This window comes from Achroia grisella, unplaced genomic scaffold (assembly GCF_030625045.1).
Source record: "Achroia grisella isolate CSIRO2021 unplaced genomic scaffold, CSIRO_AGI_Agris_v1 utg109, whole genome shotgun sequence".
NCBI classification, from domain to species: domain Eukaryota; kingdom Metazoa; phylum Arthropoda; class Insecta; order Lepidoptera; family Pyralidae; genus Achroia; species Achroia grisella.
Window position 1 is genome coordinate 10071203 of NW_026712573.1, and position 6855 is coordinate 10078057.

Below are 6855 nucleotides of genomic sequence, written 5' to 3' on the forward strand. Positions count from 1 at the left end.
AATATGTCACTATGAAATGAACTCTACTTCTTGTGGATACAACTAATTAAAAATCAGGCTATCCACATTTCATAGTGACATATTACATTTTCTAAGAATCTACTCCTTACAAATATGGACGTTGTGGGAACTATTTTCTCTAGAGTGAGAGATAAAGACTCTTCCTATACAATATTTTAATCATTACGAAATACTAATTAATTTTAGAAGTTTAAGAATAAACTAAGAAAATATAATGTGATCATATTTTGTTTTAAAAAAGAACCTTCTTCTTTCTTCTTCTATATCAGATTTAGAATAAAATCAGTCAATTTTAACTATTACATATATTAGAATTGACGATTCTAATATATGTACACATAATTGGAATTATCTCTACGATTTCTGTTGTGTTTAAAAATTCTTATGTAATAGTTAAAATTGACTGATTTATTTTTCTTTAATAAAAGTAGCCTAAGTTACTCCTTATTACATCAGCTACCTGTCTAGTAGTACCACATAAAAAAATTGAGAAACTAAGGAAGTTTCTAGATGCAACTGAATGGAAGTCAGCCTGACACGTTGCTTTACTATAGGATTAGCTATGAGACTATTCATAACAATAATGTTGATAATATTGGCTGGAAAGGTAATATTCTTACTTCAAGGCTTTAGATCTTTGTAACAAATAATCATTATAAATATCCATTACTAAGAATCCCTATCTCCGACTAATTGTCCGTGTAGTAAACGAAACTAAGGCATTTGCTAATTAAGAAACATAGCACATATTTATGGCAACCTAAATACTGACCCACATAGGGTATATGGTAGAAACATAGCTACCATAAAGCGAAGAAAGGTAAGGAATTAGTACACATCGATCTCCACTGTCTTAGAAACCACTTGTTGACTGTGGTGTAAATAATAAGAAAAGGCGAAATAATACATAAAATAATTTCTAAATTTATATTGTATATTTTTAATTACACAAATTTAAATCGGTTATTTCTAGTCGAAAGTCCTTGATATTATTATTGAAATAGCATTTATTGACAAGCAATGTGGAAATCAGAAAAGATTTTTTTAAGTATTTTAATCACATCACGATAGCGTATGGATCCTATTTATTGGTTTAAAATACAAAATTCATTTTTATTTATTTGCAGAGTTAAGCGTGGTAAAATTAATAGTACCTACTAATTTTCAATTATTATATCCATAGTAATATTATACATTCGGAAGTCTGTCTGATTGTTATGTTTTCATGGCTAAAGGACTCAATAAATCTTAATGAAATTTAACGTGAAGATCATATCACGATGAAGGGTAAAATTATAAAATAAATGTCATGCCATCTTCGTACTATGGAATGGCAAGGCATGAGTTGTAACATGATGTGTGTAACTTCATGTATACAGATGATAGTTACCACGTAGCATTAGGATGGCTATTTGCCATTTCAATTCCATAAAAAAAGTAATTTGCTCTTAACTTGTGCCGCGACTCAGGTGAAAAGGCCGCGTGGAAGCCCATCATTCTTTGTAATGTTCCATTTGTAGAGCGATAGCCTTTTATTGTCCGTTCTACTAGGCTTTGTTCCTTTTGTGTTTACTGCCAGCATATCACGGGAAATGAAGCTTTTCTCATACACAAGTGACTATATTAACTTCACTAAAAAGGTTTTAACCTGCTGCTTTTACTACTTTGTATATATATGTAAGTAACTGTCCATTTGTCCTTTTCCAGAATAATGACTAAACGGATTTTAATAAATAAAAAATTTCGTTTGAGTTTATTGCCCATCCCTTAGCAGCCGTTTCTTGGCACCCCCATTGCCTCCGTTCTATCAAGAGCCATTACAAATGAAGGTCCTAATTACGACGGCTCGAGCCGAGAGCCTGAAGCGGTGCACTTAGACTAAAGTCGTATCTGTCAGACAAGAGCTCGTCTTCAGCCGCTCTATAAGTCCTTCCGCGGGTTTAGAGGCCCATCTGCACTCGACCGTTCGGTGAAGCTGTTTTTCATGTACTTATTAGTTTCTTGCTATTTTATCTCAACTGCAGCAACAAGCGGACTGGGAAGTAGGCATCGTCGTAAAAAAAATTGACTTTCATTAGTGGTAGAGAATGCCTTATATAAATGTACAATGTAATTATGTATTATAAATATACAATAATTAAGTTTGAAAATGAAGATTTGTATGCCAAGGGCAGACATAGGGTTCTCTTATATATGAAAATTATATTCATTCACTTTGAAATCGATAAGAAAAATGCGGTTGAAAATGAAAAACTTAAATCTCTTTTTACTATTTGTTTAAAAATGTAGGTGCAATGTTTTTAATAACACTAATTGGATCTTGCCATCAATAACTTGCAGCCACTGGGATCCAATTAGTGTCGAGGGTAGGGTGAAAAAGCACTTGCTAAGTTAGCATAAGTCATAGTGCTGCTATCTAATGAGATATCAATTGTCTTTCTTCAGTGGTTTATATACATAGACCGTATCTACTATACCAGTGAGACAATAAAAGTAGGGTAGTCTATAGTAATAATGAAAATGCCAAAGTGTTTATCTTTGTATACTTCACTGAACGACTAATAAGATCTTATACATATATGTGAAGATAGAACTACGGGATGATAATGAAATGATGCTTCCGCCTGCGATAACAGTTTACACTGGCAGATCACCAGTGAAGAATGATAAGATGAGTATGAGATCAGTTTAGTTAGCCCATCGCAAATTCGTAAGCAAGTTATCACAATAGTATTCCGTAACAATGCCGGACCACATCAAAAACACCGACATTCGAGGTACTTTTAAGGTAACTTCCATACAGGAGAAGATTTTAGAGTGCCGCCTAAGGTGGTACGGCCATGTCATGCGGCAATCATCAGACCAAATGACAAGAACAGTGCTTCACATATGTACCCAGCCCAGAAGACGCGGCAGACCCCGTCTCACATAATTGTCCGTTATTGAGAGGGATATAAAAAGCGCCAAAATAACATCCCAGACGACCCAGGATAGAACGTCCTGGCGAAGACTGACCAGACGGGCCGACCCCAAATAAATGGAATCAAGGCCAGGCAAAAGAAAAAGGTATTCGGTGAAACTGCGTGTAGATGAAACTGACATGGAATACTGCTAGCAATGGGGTTATTAGTATACATTACTAACAATACCCTTCTCCCTGTGAAGATAGATTCTATCAGAAGAACGATCATGGGATGTCATCTGAAAATCAATGTTATGTACCCTGAATAAGCTTTCACACTGAGCTTATGACCTTTTTATGTTGCTGTGTAGGTATCATACATAATAACACAAACTATAATGGTAATATTATCTATGTATTGTTTTACCTTTATATAAGTGTTTGTTTATTTTGTTTTGTTTGTAACACTTTATTGCACTATAAATACAATTAAATTAACTAAAGATACAACGATCTTAAAAAAGTGTAGTAGTGTGTAATTAAAAAAAAATCAAATAAACGTCTTATCTATCATTATTCTAAAAAAAGCAGACGATGTAGCAAGTAACCGCTAGTATTTTAAATACGAAAATTGTCTGACCTGTCTGCCTGTTTATTACTTATTCAATAATTGGCGAAATAGATATTATTGAAATTTAACAAGAAAGAAAAACCAGATGATATCGCGGGTAACTCCTAGTACTATGTATTATACATCAAATAAGATACAACTCGAATTTAATTTTCCACCACTAATTATCTCTATTAATCCTGTCTTCTGTTAATTTGGTTGGTTCAGAGCATTTCAAGTTTTAATTAAAACTGTAGAGGGTGGAAATTTAAATAAAGCAATACGTAAAATAGAATTGCTCGTCTGTTAACTTACTAATTGCAAATTTTGCTACAGTTTTATTCGTCTAATGGATACGTATGTTGAAATTAATAAAGTAAAATGACAAAAATATAATTAAAGACAATAATTCTAGAGGGGATAGTTAGAAACACATTGATGATGGCGACGTGAATGTTAAACTAAACATATTTATATTATTTTGCTATTTCTATTATTGTTTTTTTTTTTTTGTAAATACGAACAGTAATCAATGTATCGTAATCACAATCACTGTGCCGTACGTTGTAACTCTCAATTTTCGTTCAATGTAAATAAAGTTCGTATGCCTCTGTACCATAAATTCAATGCAATCGCTTACACTTTATATTAGAAGCCAACATGCAATCCAACTATTTGACTTCAAAAACAGAAGATCAAAAATTCATGAAGAGGAGTTCCAGTTTTGCAGTTATAATAATATAATATTAAAGTTTAAAAACAAACATTTCTAAAATAATGTGATTTATTTATAAATACAATGCACATACGTAACAATTGATTTATTTTGTAACAAGCACAAGTAATAAAATTATCAGAAATATTTTATTATATTAATTTCAGAAAGTAATAATATATTAATAATTACACATAAAATCTAGAGTATTATCTAATATAAATAAAATATCAACAAAAAAAGGATTCTTAATTTAAATATATAACAGCTGTATATATGCGTCATGCACAGCATAATGATGAGGTTTCAGGATGTTGTGGTGGAGGAAACCCTGTAGATGCATAAATAAGGAAAGTCCTGAGTAGATAAACTCTATCTTGAGGAGATAAAAACCATCGCTCCTGGGCATATCATTCAATTCTTGTTCATGATGGATCTAGGCAGCGAAGTTTTAAAAAAGGCCAGCACAATAGATCTATAGGAGTCGCAAGTGCTACAGGTCTTACTAATAATAGCCTAAAACCCTCAGTAAAAAAAAACTCTGGTGCATTTAGCGTGTTCGCTCTTAAACGAACATATGAGTTTTATGTCATGATAAGAAAAAATGGCATCCTTAGTTATCAGAATGCGCGGTAGCTCAACACATTCTGAAAACATTGATTGATAAACTTCATACACCGGTAATACAACACTTTGTTCATTGTATATATTGGGCAAAGTTAACTACTTGTAATCATTGTGGATTATAATAACAAGGACTAACATAAAACGGCGATTAGAATAGAAAATTATTACTAACATTAGTTGATGCCGTTATAAACATATTTATTATTATTAATATACAAAATAATAATAATATAGTAAATATTTTATACAAAAAATATATGTAGGTATTTATTTTTAGTCACGTTATTTCATAACACAAAAGATATGTAGATACAGATAACAAACACTACTTAATCCGATATAGTAAACATTCATGTTTACTATATACTATATTCAATTTTATTCAGCATATATGTGTTGAAACTAAAATTGTCCACTAGAATTAATTATTGTATAATATATATATACAAAAGTCATAAAATATTGTTAAAAATTAAAAAACAGTACGTATTGCAATTATGTGATCCTTACTAATAAAAGCGATTACATCTAAATTACTTATATCAGCTTAATATAATAAATCTCTTTACTAATTAACATGTATTATAAAACATATAAATTACAACAACAAGTATATAAACTCTTATATTTCTGCAATAAGAAATACAAAACATAGTCATAGATTCTGTATAACAAGAGTACCTACAGGTGCATTGTCTCTCTACGATACAAAACATGTGCTCTTATTAGGTAAAGTCAAATATTTAAATTTATTTTTATACTGTTATAAATATTTTTTCATTGTATAAAAGAAAACTTTAAATAGATCTTGTTATATTATTAATAAAAGTGATTTCGTATTGCTTTGTTTAATATTTTTATAACTATGTACTACAATTGAGAAGAATTTACGTACTACATTTTTTCAGCTTCTTTTGCGACTAAACTTTGTCTTTCGCGACAAACTGTCGATTGAAATTAAACGCTGCGTTGTATTTGCTAATTTCACCCTATGAAAATCTTCCGAATGAAATCAAACAATTGTCTCAAAATACGAATTCATTAAATTCTCGTACATAAACGTTATAAAAATATTAAAAATCAGTTACTAAGTATTAAATCTAGATATTATAGATATCAAAATAAATTGTGCATGATTTTGATCCCACGTAACCAGCGCAGTAATAATTTTATATGTAATCTATTGCGCACTGCTGCGAAAAAGCACAAAGTTGTTTTTACTTTAAAAATTAACAGCCGATATTTTTATATTATCTCTTTTATTATCAAGAATATTTGCTTCATTCCTACACTTTGGAGTTGCAAATTAATATAAAAGTTAATAGTGATATGAAACATGGACAGTTAGTCCAATTTGACAAAAATATGCAATGCTAGTCGATAATATAATAACCTCACTTATTTGAAGACAATATTGAAGAGGTTGGTTAGGTTATTTTATGGAAATTATGGTTGAAAAAATATAAATATTGATGATACGGTTATCGTATCATCTGAAACAAATATTATAACACAGCTTTGATTTTATAAAATTCATATATCCTTAATTAGTAGATAAATATTATATCTTCCTGTATTCATTCCCCAATACGAACTATACGCAAATTTGACAAATCAATGTAACAGTATCAAATATTTGATAATGTAGGCTTCCAAGGCATGGAGATGATTTTGAATATGATTTTTATCATGAGCCGAATATTATTGACAAATAATAATGTCATCTTCTAGGTTTAAGATTATCATTACCGTTATCAGAAACCGATTATCCATAATTAGTAATTAAACTTAGTTATATAATCTAAGCCATATAATATCCCCACATCAAAGTTCTTTACGAACCAACTGCAACAACGTAGAGCGTATTAACCTAACGATAAAACTTTTTACTTCAGGCGTTGGCACCAACACCATGAAATAAGTTACGACTGCACCCAGCACCTGAAACATAAACGTCGGTTAATATGCCGTTTAGCAAGT